This window comes from Rhea pennata, chromosome 3, assembly GCF_028389875.1.
Source record: "Rhea pennata isolate bPtePen1 chromosome 3, bPtePen1.pri, whole genome shotgun sequence".
Lineage (NCBI taxonomy): Eukaryota > Metazoa > Chordata > Aves > Rheiformes > Rheidae > Rhea > Rhea pennata.
The window spans coordinates 90,355,548-90,372,296 of NC_084665.1; the positions used below are offsets into that span (position 1 = coordinate 90,355,548).

A 16,749-nucleotide genomic window follows, 5' to 3' on the forward strand; every position below is an offset into this window, starting at 1 on the left:
GACTAATTACTCATGGCACCCTGTAATGTGTTGTTAAAGTATAATATCCACAGAAAAAGAAATCAAATTAATGAAAGATTAATGTTCTTACAGGCAGCTCTATTATATGGTGTATCTACTTGCTTTTATTGAAAGTCTGCAAATATCTGAAAGAAGAGACTAATGAATCATTTATTGAGAGTCTCACAGGAATTCCTCTAAAGGGTTCAGTGATGAGCCTGTGACCTATGTCAGTGAGCCTATGCTTTTATTTTCAGACTTACACTTTTTACAGATTTTAATGGTCAGCGTGATTTGGAGGGTAGGAAGAGTCAGAAGTGGACTTTGTTTCTTCTATTTCTTTTTACTAGGGAAACATTTTGAAACTTTAAAAATTTCTTGACAGAGCTGATAAGTGATTCTGCCTCACAGTTTGGCTCAGTGTTTTGTTGCTACAAAATCTTGACTATCTAGCTTCTGCCCAGTTTAATTTTTTCTTTGATTCAGTATCTAAATGCAGGGGAACACATCCCACCCTCCATATTAGTAAAGATCTTGATAACCTTCCAGCTCATCACTCTCCTCCTCTGAGTCCCTTAGTCATCTTCAATAGAGCAAAAAGGCTCAGTTTGCATTATTTGTGTTGAAGCAGCACCAGGCAGGGACACAAATCCCATTGTGCCCTGGGTAATTCCAGAAAGAAAGAAGTTACATCCTTTTCCAAGAAACAGATGAGATGTCAGTAAGACAAGTGGGTGGAGATGTTTGGAGAGACAGGAAGGACTGAACATCAGGGAGGGGGTGATCTCAGAGTGGCGGCTGAGTGGAGATAGGACTCAGCTCCCCTAACTTCAACCACCCGGTGTCAGACAACCACTGAGACAATCATCACCTTATCACAATGGGGGAATGTCCAGAAGACAGCTCCTCTCGCCTGACCTAGATTCCTGTTTTAGACTGGAATAAACCTTTGGCCATTTCATCTAACTGGAGGTGGCAGTTTTGGTATTCCTGGCTTACTCCGTGTGTGATCGAGAGATGCAATTGAAAGGGCTAAAGCTTGAAGCCAGAGCAATAAATCTTCCAAGACAGATATAGGAGAAGAGGAGTGAGGCTGGACAAGGAGGTAATTCAGGGTAACCAAAGTACATACCTCAGAGTCATCTGAAAAAGCATTTTCAGTATGATATACACCTAAAAGTACCTTTTTTTCCCATATTCAAACTCCCAGTGACATTTCTTACTTCACTTACACAAACAGGGAGCAAAAATATACATTTTCAAATTCTCTGGAATGTGCTCACTGAAGAGTTTTATTTTATTTATAGAAGGGGCAGGTCATGGAGTTTAAATTCAAGTCCAAATGTCCTTCACAGGCCTGCAGTGTCAGTCCCTGATGTGTTTTGCTCTCCATACCTGTCAATAAGTCAACATCATTATCAATAAGCAGAAAGCCCTACATCGAAGGAACAGGATTCGTAAAATGTTTATGCAACACATTTTCTTAAACCTCTGGGCAAACTACTGTGTTTACTGTAAACAAAGCTGCTGAAGTACATCTCCTCCTGTAACAGAGACCCTCAGTCAGTCTGCAGAGAGCATATTGCACAGCAGCAAACGTCTTTTGCTGTTTAGCCAAGGACATAGACATAACCTCTGTTTTGTTAAAAATTGCACTCCATCTTAAACATTTTTGTGGGTTAGATTAAAAGATTCAGATGACAAAGTCACAATGCAGCAAACAGTATGTCTCTGACTTCAGAGAAGTTGTTCCTGTGTCATCATGACACAGTATCAACCCGTGATTCCCAGGAGTGCAGATACTCCACTAAAGCTGCTAAGAATGAAGTGAATAGAGAATGTATTGTTATTATTTGTCTTGAATTTTTTTATTGAGTTGGAGCTGGTTCCTTTGGTTCTTTAGCAACTATCGTCAGTGCCTTGCAATGCTGTTGAAGCTTTTGTCGTCTCATTGTTGTAGCGTTTTCTGTCATAATAGAGTCCTGGAACAATATTATATTTAAGAAAAAATTATTATAAAATTCCAGGCAATAGGTCTTATTATACCAAGGAAGATCACAGAAATACTGTTTGGATTTTATTCCTTTCTTATAGTGGGTTCTTGCCTCGTGTGGTCTGTACAAGCTGTCAGGAAATAAGTATTGTTTCACATGAACAACAGAAACAAAGCATGCAAGAAGAGGTAAGGTGGAACCCAGTAACAGCTTTGAAGGAATATGTTCCCTACCGAAAGCTATAGGTAGGTCTGATTTGTCCCAAATTCCTCCAGCTTTTTAGTATTGGATTTTCCTTAGTGGTACAGGCTTCCCCACTGGGACTGGGTCTCCTTGTGTTATCCCTTTCAGCCTGCTAATACTAGACCCCACCAAGTGAGCACTCAGGCTTTGCTCATTCTCTGATTTGTCCTTTCAGGATGAGTAAGTGGGAGGCCAGTTTGAAGCTATTGTCCCCGTAACGCAAATGTGTGTACCAAACTTCTGCTTGAATTATCTTCTCATACTTCTACAGCAAGCACCATGTCAAGAAACAGGTGGAGCATATAATATCGTAAAATGTTACAGGCAGCTCCAAGATGATATATGAAAGGTCAGGCCAAGCATCTGATTATTCTGTTATATTCTTCAAGATGTCAAATGAATTAATCAGTCTTTTTATTACAAGTCATTAATTCAATTGCAGAAACTGATGAACTGCATTTATCTAAAATATTTTTGGAACAGCTAAAGATGATTTTAACTTTCTCTAGTAACATCCTTATGTTTATTGAAATACACTATATATACTTGAACTCAGATGAAACATGAGTGCAACTTTATTTTTCAGAAAAAATAAACAAGTATTTTTTTGTATAAACTGATAAATTCAATTGTTTGAGGTAAAATTTATTTTCTATTAATGTATAATGCCAACGCATATTTTCTACTTCTATTTGTGTGAAAATGAAGGCATGAATAAATTTGTAGCAGTTTAAATTGACTGGAAAAAATTGTATGTAATATTGCCAGAAGAAGTCAGGTTACAGATTAGTTAACTATTATCTTGCCATTTTATTTATAAAGAGAAATACAAAACAAGGTGTTCTTTACTCAGGAAAGAACTGGAGTTTATCATAAACAATGGTTGTTTAATATTTGTTGTGCATCAGCTAACAATATACCAAGATCTGTATGTATCTATTTATCTGTCCAATCTTCAGATGGCAAAATGAATCTAGGAGAGTACAACCACATTTATACTGTATACAAACTGAAATAATGTGCAGAATCTAATACGGAAGGAATTCAAGATTTCAGGTCTGCAGGATGTATCCTGCTGGCTAATCCAAACAGATAAAAAACAGATCTGGGGATTCAACTGCCTTGAGCCACCCAGAGCACATACAGTGCATCAAGCTGGACTTTATCGCCACCTCTCACCCTGGGCTAACAGGAGACAGTATTATCTCTTTCAGTAGTCCAATCCAATGTCCCGGATCCCTGAGTCCTTTGCTTCAGAGCCAGGCTTTTTAAAGTATTTACATGCATAACTCCCTTTAACCTCAGAGGGTTTCATAATGTAGGCACCAAAGCACCTTAACCGTCTCCTTTATCAGTGTTTTTGATTGAGAAAGGTAAGTTTGGATTTGGCTCATGAGTCAGTAACTCTTCACTAGCCTGTTTTTTCTTACTATTTTTGCTATTTATTTGTCTTTCAGTAGTAGAGCATGGAGAACCCCTGGCTGCAACAGGAGCTAGCAAATTCTGGGTGAGATAGTTCCTCTCTGAAGATCACTGCCATTTCTGCATTTCCCCCCCAGGAGCAGAGCAAGGATTAATTTAATCTATGTTTATTTAAGATTGGCTGTGCATTGCCCCAGGGCACTGACTGGCTTGCGGCCAGGCATGGACAGATGTGCGCCAGAGCTGACTGCAGGCTCCTCGCCTTCTGAAAGCTGGGTTTCTACATGCTTCACAAAACCAAGGGCATTGAGGACCCCCCAGGCAATCAAAAGGCACCTAGCAGGTGTCTGTGGCGCTGTAAGGACCTTGCAGAAAGGACATAAGGTTGCAAAGTCCTTTCTCTCTGGACTAAGCATGGCTGGAGTCACAAACAGGAGTAAAACAACCCAGAAAGATGCTCCTGCTAGGGCTGGCAGAGAGAGAAAAACCTTCTGAAGCCGGGAAAGGGAGAGATCTCGTCCAGGGTTCAGGGTGCTTCTTTCCTCTGCACTGACTTCAACCATCCTCTGGAGATGGAGACCAGAAGAGAGGCAGGAGAAGGAGCCATGTTGTGTCTTGCTTCCTGTGTGGTTTCCTTTCCTTGCCCATCACTTTCGTTATCCAGAATTTACTTTTCTGCTAGTCTACTAATGTTAGCTCAGCAGCTCTGGCACTTTCCAAAGACACTTAGAGACCTTAGCCTCACGCTAGAGTTTTTTCTCCAGTCCAAAACACCACCTGTGTAAACCTCCCAGTCCTCTTTCTGATGAGAAAACTGCTACGTTTTCAGGTATAACACCCAGGTGGTAAATAGCAACCAAATGGCAATTGCGGAACACAAGATGTCTGGTCTCTCTTGTGAGAAAAGCATGAGCTACTACTAAGAGCACCTACCAGAAGCTTGCTAGTACTTCAGCCACAGTGAGACAAACTCAGCTTTACTGTCTACCATGAGGAACCTGGCTTTGGAGAAGTTTATAAAAGTTATGAGGTATAAAATTGGCATGCTTATTAATCATTAATATTTGTAAACATTTCCTTCTCCAGGCAGTATTTTACTACTCCCTATAAAATTTCTTTCTCTGAGGCATTGCTATTCTGGAAGTGTCTTTGCCCTACTGGGAATTGTTTTGTTTTCTTTATTTGTTCTCTCTCTTCCGTTGTTTCCTAGTAGATAGTATTCCAGTTGATTTCTTAGGGGACCGTGACATGTGCTTCAGCCACATGAAACAGCCTGAAATGGCGACACCAGCAAGAAAAATACTCTGAGAAATGACCCATGCAAAAGGAAGGGAGAAGCTATTCCAAATTTCCAGGGACAACAAAGATGTGTCTCAAGCTATATGCAAATAGCCATTCCCAGTGGGGTGGCAACTCTGGCAACCTCTACAACCTGAGATCTTACAGGACAGTCCCACCACACACCCGTAAAATACTGCTGGATCCCATCCAGGTTCATATTTGCTCTTCATTTACCTGTAACTGGCTGTGGTCATTCTGCAGTATTTTGCTACCTCCTCCCTAGCAGCACGGGTAGTACAACAGTAGGCACCAGCATTCCCTTGACCAAGGGCATCCCAAACACCTGTCCTGGCCCTGGTGAAAAGGAGGAAGGTTCCTGAGTGGTGCTACAAACTCTGTGCTACACGCATATTGCTATAACTCCTTACAGCCAGAATTGCTCTGTGACCTATTGTTAGTCTTCCAACAGAGTCAAAAAACTAGTTCTGAATATAGAAAATTGACTCCTTTTGGGTTGCCCAAAACCAGAAATATTGAGCACTTCTATTGCTTCAAGTTTGTGAAACTGTATTTAGGTGCTCAGATAGAAAACATTACTGCAATGCAAAGTATTATTTTTCTCTCTTTAGTTCTTCTCAGATATAGTTTAACCACGAGTGAAGAGCCCACACAGATTAGCTTGTTGTTTTCATTTTAATATCATTTTTGGCCTCCTCCTCTCTGAGAAGACAAATTTAACTTAACAGTTCCCAAATAATCATTGTGTACACAAATTCAGATAAGTGTTCTTGCAGAACTTCTCCTCCTTCTAGTTATCTCTCAGCCACAGGAATAAGGGCCTCTTTGACAGCATAGGAAACGCTAGATCTGCTACTGTCTTTTGATGAAATACGTTGAGTGAAAGTACATATGAATGCTGACTGAAGCAATATTTTCAGGATTATTTATTACTATTCTCTAGAAAGAAAGAAAGAGCTAGGTCTCCCTAGAGATTCAGTAGACATGGAATGATTCTAGCAAAATCTGTTCATGAGTGAGTCTACTTTTAATAGTGAAAAATCAGCAAGCTGAATTTTACATCTTCATCCCTCCACCCTCCATCCAAAATACGCATAAGCTCCACATCTCTGCTTTTTCACTGGGGAAAGGGAGTGAGAGCACCAGGAGAGACATATTATGTGGGGAGAGGATTTCTTAGGGCAGGTGTAAAGGGAGATAAGTTCTCCTTCACAAGTCCTGGGGGATCAACTCTTACTTGTCTGTTTTGGAAAGGAGAGATGACCAGAAAATAAATTCTAGCAGGTTTTTTTGCTTATAAATACCTGCATATTGTCTTCTCACTATAGCTATGATGGGGCTGATATTTAGGGGAACAGCTAAAGACTTTTCTGAATCCAGGAATGTCTAAGGGTCTCCAAGATAGGCTGGTACATTAATAATTAGGATTCCTTTCTTTTTATCACTACGTGAAACAGAACATGCTCTAGTGTCTGGAAATTATCTTTAGGAAGTTGCAGTTCACACTGGCCTTCTATTCTATTTTATCCCTCTATCATCCTGACTAAGCTAAGCTGATTTCCAGCAGTTTCTCGTGTAGAGAGAAGATAGTTCATAGAATTTATAGCCTAAAAAAATACAATTTACTGTGCAGAGCAATTGGAGAAATTTGGAACATTATCTTACATCACACAGCATAACAGAGATAGCATAACCTGGCAAACAGAACTGGAAAGTAGTTAAAATACCTTTAGGTGAGATTCATTTGCACTGCCAGCTGTGTGATAAGGTTGCATCTGAAGAGCAAAAAGGTTTTGCTTTATCAATAAAAAAATATGGGCTTTTATTTAATAACAAGGGGCAAGGAGCTTCCCCCAACCATAGAGTTTGCTGTACGTAGAGTGCACACAGACAAACTCAGGATGAATTACCCAGGAAAGTTCAGCTGTTAAAAACTTCAGAAGAATTGGGAATGTGGAAAGATGTGGTGAAGAACTGCAACTGGAATTGCATGGACTATTGCAACTTCATGATCGTGTTCATTTAGAAAACAACTTGTCTCTGGCTATTTTGAAAATACTGCCTGATAGCTGACTTCCATTCTTTATTTCCAAAATATTAATGTTCTGTTTCTTACTTCATAAAACTTTCCATCTTTATACATATGTTTTTCTCTTTTCTCTCCAGAAGAGATCTATGTTACCATTCCTTCAGCTCAGGAATGTATAGGTATCAATTCAATGATAATAAGTAAATGTAACCTGCTAATAACTAAAACTTCACATCTAGACTCATAACCATCTGAATACTGAAAAGGAAGCTTTGCTTCTACAGACTATGGTTATGTGGGAATTATGGAAAACTCAGTTCTTAAGTAGATATTTAGTCAAAGTGGGTTTTTTTGTTTGTATCCAACATTTTTATGCTGTTACCTCTTCTCTGTAAATAGTGTGAGTAATGCCAGACTGTTGTAAATGTCTTCTTTCTATTAATGTCAGGAGGTTAAATGCATAAAGTGTATTCCATCAGAACACCATCAGAAAAAGATACCTTTTGTATCTGATTAAATATGTGATTGAAGTTATCAAATTTTAAGAGTCTAAGGTTCCCATTTGGTTGGTAGAGAGAGGTAAATACTCCCACAGAACTAATTAGAGCAACTAAGTAAACAATATGAATGACTCCTCAATGCCTCTAACTCAAGTAATGAAGAAAAATTACTTTCCTAGAAACATGTTTCTGGACTAATTTATAAACTAAACATGATTTTTTTTCTACTTTGTACTCATTCATGATTTGCACTTTGGTATATGCTCTCCTCTAGATCTAACAAAGTAAGGTAGGCAGCAGAAAAAGCAATTCAATAGTCAGAAAACACACTGGGGAAAGAAATTTTGGCTGAAACTATTTAAACGCACAGTGTGGGCACTGTGACCTTATTCTCTGCCCAATGAAATCCAAGCTCGCCTCATTAGTTAGACCTGAAAATTAGTAGCTACAAGTACCTCAGAGAGTGTAATTTTGTAGTACTGCTTTAAACTGAAAAATTGAGTAATTTCATTTGTGAGTGCATGGTAGCTCTCACTTGGTTCATTAAATAGGGAAAGGAACTTCTCTCCAATGGTTCTGAGTGCAAGCAGAAATGTAACTGCCTATGAAATACACTTGTCATTACTGGGAGGTGCAGAGGTAAGAGCTTAGTGAGAGGGACAAAGCATCTGAGGTGCCATGGACCGATTGAGCAGAGGATGATTAAAAATATCTCAGGAGATATTTTCAAGTCCCCTTGTGTTTAATAGCCTGAGCAGTTAAATTTCTGGCTTACTATAGAAGCCTGTAATCAGTCAGGAATAGGAGCTTGTAGAGAGAGATGGAGGCTGAACAGAAAGAACAGAGGTAGAAATAAAAAAAAACTGTGAGGTGAGGCTGATACCCCAGAGGGCTGAGCTGCCATTCAGGGGGACCTGGACAGGCTGGAGAGATGGGCAGAGTGGAAACTCATGAAGGTCAACAAAGGGAAGTGAAGGGTCCTGTCCCTGGGGAGGAATAAGCCCAGGCACCAGGACAGGCTGGGGGTCAACGGGATGCAGAGCAGTTTGGCAGCAAATGCCCTGTGGGTGCGGGTGGACAACCAGTTGACCACGAGTCAGCAATGTGCCCTTGTGGCAAAGGCAGCCAGTGGTCTCCTGGGCTGCATTAGGCAGGCATTGCCAGCAGGTGAAAGGAAGTCATCCTTCCCCTCAACACGGGTGCAGCCACGTCTGGAGTGCTGGGTCCAGCTCTGGGCTTCCCAGTATTAGACGAATGTGGACATACTAGAGTGAATTCAGCGAAAGGCGACAAAGATGTTTAAGAGACTGGAGTATCTCTCATAGGAGGAGAGGCCAAGAGAATTGGGACTGTTCAGCCCAGAGAAGAGAAGGCTCAGGGAGGATCTGATCAATGTGAACAGATATTTGATGGGAGGGTGTAAAGAAGGCAGAGCCAGAGTCTTCTCAGTGGTGCTCTGTGACAGAATAAGAGGCAATGGGCTGAAACAGAAATACAGGACATTCCATGTGAATGTCAAAACCCCCACTTTTTTACAATGAGGGTGGTCAAGCCTTGGAGCAGGTTGCCCAGAGAGGCTGTGGAGTCTCCATCTTTGGAGATATTCAAGGCCTGACTGGATACAATCCTGGGCAACCTGCTCTAGTTTTCAGCAGGGAAGTTGGACCGTGTGATCTCCAAAAGTGCCTTCCCACCTTAACAATGTATAAAAATATGGTGAACCATTTTGCCCTACTATGTGATGAGCTTAGGAAAACAATATATTTTGATTCGAATGCATAGCAATTTGTCCTGTTTAAAGTCACGGTGTTGCTGGACACTGCAAGTTAGTTTGTGTGAAATACCAGCTTCCATAAGCTAGGTTTAAAAACAATATTGCAGATTGAAAATGTACTAGCTGATCTAATAAAATGTATTATTGATACCATAAACATGGTCTTGCTCATCTCTACATGGTTACTATTCAAAATTAAATGACAATTCTGCAGCAGGAGTTTTATGTGGGGATAAAGCTTTTTAATTGTTCCCTACCTATTCACATTTTTGAATGGCTGCTAATGTTTTTATATGATGGCAAATAGATGAGAGATATTGTTCTTCATTAGTAGCAAAGCATATTATAGGAGAGGTACATTTGGAAAGAGCTATCCTGGAAACTGGCTGTCCTTCTTCAACTGGAAAGGAAAAAATCCTCAAACTACAGCCACTGAGGCATTGTAGAAATGGCATCCATTCTCCTGGGTATAATTTATACAAGTTAAAAGCTTAAAAATAGAAAACAAATAAGAATTACTCATAACATATGAAAGAGAGAGAGACTGCACTGTTTTGGTTATGATAGTAACTTTTTATTTCTCAAACCATTTTGGGATCCAGTATTATATTTTTTGAAACTATTTGCAAATCATCAGCCTGCTATATAGCTAACAGAGCAAAACACTATATTTAGGATGATAAAATCAACAGCACTATTATAATAGAAGTGTTTCTCATTTTAACTCTTTACCTACAATAACACCCCGCCCTAGGCAGCACAGGGATCGCTTGAACAAGTTCGTCACTGACGGACCTTGGTTTATTTAGCCTTGAGAAGTAAGTTTGGCTTGGGGAGGGAGAGTATTTAATTGCTGTCATCAACTACCAACAGGGAGGTTGCAAAGGAAAGAGTCAGACTCTTCTCAGGATGCACAGCAGAAAGCCAAGAGGTAATGGTCTCAAGTTGTAGCAAGGGAAATTCCAATTACACATTTAAAAAAAAAATATGCTCCCAGTGGGGATGGTGAAGCATAGGACTGGGGCTGCCCTGGGGGACTATGAGATCCCTATCTTTGGAGATTCAAATCTCAGGCTTTGAGCAGCCTCATACAGCTTTGAAGTCAGCTCTGCTCAGAGCAGGGAATGGCACTAAATGACCCCAAGTGGCACTTCCAACCTGAATTATTCTATGGTACTACTGTATAATTCTAACTCAAATATTGCTTATGGACCCCAATCCAATAAATCTTTTAAAATAAATGTAATAGAAACAAGAGAGGAATATCATTGTTTTATTTGCTCGGTTTAGTCATGAAAGATATAGATAATACGAAAATTATTGACAAGTTAAAAAAATAATAGCTGTAGTTGCAATTCTATTCTTTGGGAGACGTGTTTTAGTGTTCTCTTTTTGTCCTTTTACAAATGCAAGCTCTGGGAATTTACATGATGTTATTTAAAATGACACTTCAGTTTTTTTTTTTAATTCAATTGCCTATTATCACAATAAGACTATCAAGTCAAGAACCATTATTTATACAAAATACATGACAAGATAAAGTAGTTTACTCTATGTTCTCTCTTAGATATTTTTATCCTCCACATCTCTTTCTTCAAGATGCTATTGAAACTAGAAGACAAACACTTTGGATGATGATAAATGGGAACGGGAACAAGGCACTTGATCTGTAATTTTACGGAAAAATTCCATTATTATTTAGAGATTCCTGGATGGATGAAGGCCTGAAAAGTCACCTGGTAAATGATGTTTTGAAAAGCAACTACAGGGCTGTCACTCTATAGCTTGAAGTCACAAGCAAAAAATGGCTTATATAGAAGAAAAAGCCCTTTTTTCTGAGGAGATAGGAAGGCTGACAGAACCTCTGCTATGGCTGAGGAACAAATGAATACAGAAGAAAATAGTTACAGAACCCATTACAAGATGAAATTATTAATATTAACTGTAGTCAAGAGTCAGAATGGTGAATGAGGGAAATATACTGGAAGAAAAAACTGAATAAATCCAAGAAAGACTACATGAACTTTACTTGACTCTGATAAATCTTTCTGGCAGCTTTCAAATATCTGTGGCAATTTGTATGGAACCAAATGGAAAATTAAGCAAAGACTTTATTCCTTGCATATTCAAAAACTGATAATAATTTCTTTTGGTGTTTTATTATTGCCGTAGATTACATTTCTTGTATACTACTTGAATGGAACCCTTTTGACCATGGAGGGAATCAAAACAGCTTATCTGAAGCTCTGATTAATAAAAATCTCCCTTTGTGTGGAAGTGTTGCCTAACTTTCAAAATGGAAATTAAAAACCTGAATTTCGCACCTCCGAGTCTTTCATGTAAACAGTTGTTACTGCTTTCAAATGCTCCATGGACAAACTGGAATTGCATGAGAGGGGACTCATCTGGGACCACTAATCTTTTTGCCAGTGATTTAAACCTAGTGTACGTTAGGAGTCATTTCTTCTAGTTCTTTTCCAAAGTATCTCAATTTTCAATGGCATGCATGTCCAATAATTTCCTCGAAAGGATGAAATTCCCCCAGTGCGATATTGGTACGTTTATATGGAAATGAGGAGCCTGGAGTAGGAAGGGAATCTACTGGAAGCAGCCAGATATCTGGCTGAGAAGGAGGCTGAAATAGGTGTAATTTCATCACCCAGAAGTGCAATGTCCATGCTGCAGCCAATTAGTCTTGTTCCTCAGAACTGGGAACACTGCATCTACCAGCTTCATGGTGAAAAAGGCAAACTCACACTGGCAACAGAGAGAGCCTGAAAACCTAGTGACTTACTAGCATTCTGCTCTAGTGAGAAATACACACGATGCCAGCTATCTTGTCAGAGAAAAGGGCTGGCGATGCTAACTGAAATCTGAACCATTCAAAGGAGGGCAAATCCTGCATCCTGGAGCTGCAGGTTCCTGTCTGTATCATGCAGCCAAGGCTGCAGTACCCATTTGTTTTGGTGGGCAAACACAGAGGATGGAGAGCGCACTGGTGCAGCAAACAGTTAGTAATAAAGTAGGACAGACCACAGTGCAGGGCACAGGGCACAGGCAAGCACACTGACTAGCACCTGCTTACACGTAACTGGCCTTTTCTATCCCCTTATCCCTCTATATTCCCATGCTTATTCCTTCTCAGTCCATCTTGATCTCTCCCCGTGGTTCTTCCCCTAAACACTGCATAATAAGCTTCACACATTCCCACAGTCCTGTCTAAACTTCCTGTAATAAGCTTTAGAGAGTGCGACAATCCCCCTGAAATATCTCAAAATAAATTTGCTCTTTCCCATGAGACACATGATAATCTTGTTTTTCTTCTTCTTACCAATACTTTTCTTAAAGCCATTATAAAGTTATGGCTGAACCTTTCCAAAGTTCACATGGGTGGTTGCACTTGATGGTCTATTACTCAGTTTCTTCAGGTCTGTGTATCTATATGTTCAATTTGTTGCTTTTCCTGTTTCTCGTCTTTGTCTTTTTTTGCTGATTAGCCTTTAATCAGATATCCCTGCAAGGTAAATATTAAGAGGACAGAGTCTTAATGTTAAATGAGCTACAGACTGTCAAATTTGGTTTAACCCTTCGGTTAAGCCAAACACGTGGCTTGGAAGATGATTCTTTCAAGGAGCTTGGCAGCTCATTCTGACTTGCACTCACTCCAGCCAGGGAAGCTGAGCACTGGCCATGACAAGATGTTCTACCTTCAGGTGCTGCTGCTGAAATTGCAGCTCCACATTGCTAAACCCTTTGAACACAGCTGCTGTAGGACCCAAACTCCTCCTGTAATAACCTGGTTTGCCATGGGCACTTTGAGTGGCACTCAACTCATGCAGTCCAGCTGTCTGAAAGTTGGACATCTTGTGTAAACTAATCATCTAGGCTCCCTCGATAGTGAATAAAGACAGAAAAGCAAACCCAGAGAACACGACCTCCCAATTTTCCTACAAATCTGCTTCAGGAAGAAACAAATGACCCGGTGGAGATATCTTTCTCTCTCCATTGACTACAAAGGAACTAAGGCTATTAGCCTTGTCTAAATACTTCACTTTCAGATAGCACAGTTGGTTATGATAAGCTCCACACCTTGCTGTCATCCAACATAGCAGATAAGCTACCACAATGTTATGATACCAATACTGAGGACAGATTTAAATGCTGTAGCAGCTGAAATTTGATTGTGATTTTGTTTTGTAGTTTTTTGCAGTTGAAACTTATTTTGTCTAGAACAGCACACCCATCTAAAGTTGGCATGAGTTTAATAAATAGCCAACCTGCAGATGCAAATGTTTTTGGTGAAACCATGGGTATATTTTTTTCTCAAGGTAGGAAATTGAAATACATAAGTAAAATTGAAGACGATTTTACTTGTTTGTTTGTTATATGTTCCTAGAAAGATGCATACATGAATTATTTCAGCCAGATAATTGTCTGCCTATTGCATACATCTGACTTGTCTTCTATTAGAATAGGACATAGCAAATGTACGACACTCTCACCTGTACTTTTCATTCAGCAGGTGGATTCAAACTCTGTTTGCAATGATTTTTCTCTTTAATGCCATTATCTCTCTAAAGTGTTGTAATGTGTTACCACTAAAAAGATATGAGACATAATGTTAAAAAGTGGCTGATCAAAAATGTAATTTTCACTATATTCAGTCGTAACACAACCATGATACTAACTGATTTATCTTTAGGACAGAAGGGGAAGGATTCAACTGGACACTAAAACACCTAAACTTAGGTGTTTGCCAGCATAGTAGGCTTCTAGGTTTCCATTACAATTGGAAATCTAATCAATGCAGTAAATAGAGCCTGGGGAGATTCGTCTCACCCTAAATTACACAGCTTAAGGAGGAGGAGATCTGAAGCTGAATGAAACCTCAGGAGGATCTCAGGGAACAGGTTGACACTGAAAACAGCTTATGCCCCAAATCGTATTCATTTCAAGAAATACCACCTGATGATGAAGGTATCATTCAATAGTAATGCCAGTCTTATGTTTAGAAAAGTAGATGAGTATCCTGACAGTTGAACAACAGACAGTGACAGAGGCCTCTGAACCTAACATTGAAACTGTGTTTAAGCATAATTTTCTTTTACTTCTGTTCACTTGCCTTTACAACACTGGGCTGTCCTGTTTGCATATGAATGTAACTAGTCAATATTCATATATAATTACCATGACTAAACCTGTACGGAATGTAAAGCCAAAGAGATTTGCAAATGACAATGTCCTTGAATCAGATATTCATCTTCGTCCATGCTGCTGGTCTGTATTGACTGTGCCAGGCACCCCCCTGGGCATCAGGAGCCTTTTAGGACTGGAAATCTAAAGGTCAGGAAGGAAGGGGCATCCTTTAGGCAAAAAACACACAGAAAAAATATAAATATAAGGCAAGAAGTTTTGATTAAGTGCATGATGTGTTTTCATATGCTTTTGGTACAACACAGGAACTGGTTATAAATGATCTTTTTTCTCAGGAACGGAATTATTATTAATGTTATTAACAAATATTTATGTATTTAAGTTGAAATTAGGCCTACTTTGATCACTGCATCCATAATAGGTGCAAAACTCCCCAGAGCATGATTAAAAATGCTTTTACCGTGTAGTGCGGATGGTCTTATTCATTAAACAGTCCCAATTTGTATTTCCTGAGGAATGTGATGTACCAGATTCTCTCTTTGGAAGGATATTTCTGCAATCAGTGCTTTGGATCTGGAAGTTCATTTCAGTGGCCAGGCATTGATAGAAAATCACCATGTTCCAGAGGATAAAAACACATTAGAAACAAATGTCTCACTGAGATGAGCACACGGGTGAAAAAGGCCTGGCTAGGCTCAGTCTCGGCAGGATGGAGGTGACATGGGGAGGCTGGAGCTGGAAAGCTGGGCAGCATGACTCAGTGGAGGAGGTTGCCCAAGTGCTGGGACAAGTTTCCCACCACTGATGAGGGAGGTACTCGACCTGTTTGTCTGGCTCACTCACTGTTTCAAGGAGCCTCAGTAGCCAAAAATCTCTTCCAGGAGAGCGCAGTTTTATCTTTCCTAGGTGGAGTTCATTATATTTATCCACATATTTCTTTCTCCAGATGGTCTTCCTACAGAGCTATCCTCGAAGTCTTCATGAAAACTTAGCTTCCCCAGCAGTGTGTGCTGGGTGATTGCATCTTCATTATGTAGAGGTTTCTTTAACATTTATTTTAATGCTGCACACATACAAAAATGTCAGGCACACATATGCCAGTCACGGTGCTCCCATCTTTTCTTTCCTCATGCCTTTCTTTCATTACAGAAAAATAGATTTTTGAGCTCAACAAGAATGCTACGCATAGCATGCTGGATTCAAAAAAAGTTGCAAAACTTCAGTAAAATCTTTCATTTTTCTTCTCTTCTGCTTTTTACTAAAGTTCTGTTCAATAAACAAGAATAAAATAAGAATCAACATATAATGTTCACCTATATCAAATCTGAAATTTGAAAATATTTTGCTTTCTGTCTATTGATTATCTTGAGCATGTGTAACTTCTTCCTCTGTGCAAGCCTTGAAAAGGAAGCATTGAAGTACGATCTGAAATACCACAGACCATGTGCTGTGGTATTTTTTCCTCAGAGAGCAAGAATTTTTGAAGAGGCAGAAAGGGAGTAGTTATTGGGACAGCTTGTGGCAAAAATTCCAGATGCAAAAAATTCACCTTACTCTGTTATCTGACATTGTATTTGAGTGCTTGTCTCTGATTTTCCCCACTTTCATATTCCCTCTGCTCATTTTGAATTCTCTTCCCTTCTGCTCCCTACTTTTCCATTCTAGCCTTGTCTCCCTCTGCTCCTTTCTGTCCCTTTCCCCTCCTAGATGTCTCCTTTGCTTTCTTCCTAAACTGAAGACAGAGGAATTGAAATAACTGCTTGTAATGACACAAACAATAGCAGTATAACATGAAAAATCACTCTTAAAAGATAGATACTGGAAGCTGATGGACTAGATAAGGAGAGGGGTTATATTAAAGGACCACAGCTTTCCAGAGCCAATACTGCTTTCACATAGTCTTTGCTGTTGGAAGAATATTTTCTTGAAGTCTAAGCATTCAGGCCATCTGTCTAAGAAAAATGCTATGTTTCTGTGGAGTTAATCTTTAAAAATCCAGTGGGAAATGACTTAAGCAGAAGTATTCAGTTTAAGACATGATATGAAGCTCCCTTATTGACATCCTATTCTTCTTCCCATATGCTGGCATCCCAGAAATCCTCTTCTATTCTTCCACAGAATTTAATGTTATTAATCAATATAAGTAGAAAGGATAGTACCTCATGTTGCATTTTACAGGACTTTAATATGGTCAAATTACTCCTCTTCCAGATGCAGTGCTCCTACGATGTGCAGCAGATGCTCAGTGGGATGTTGCTTAGCAGAAAGAATATACCATACAGCCACTATTTGCCTAAGTAATTTCTCTGCATGAAGAGTAGCATTACTTATGTT

The 16,749-nt window shown here is 39.5% G+C and overlaps 1 long non-coding RNA gene across 1 annotated transcript; it reads left to right on the forward strand.

The window, feature by feature from the left end:
• The first annotated feature begins 2,880 nt into the window (after window positions 1–2,880).
• Window positions 2,881–11,584, forward strand: LOC134138734 (uncharacterized). Its single transcript, XR_009958018.1, has 2 exons — window positions 2,881–4,689; window positions 10,829–11,584. It is a non-coding gene; the product is annotated as an uncharacterized LOC134138734 (long non-coding RNA).
• The last annotated feature ends 5,165 nt before the right edge of the window (window positions 11,585–16,749 follow it).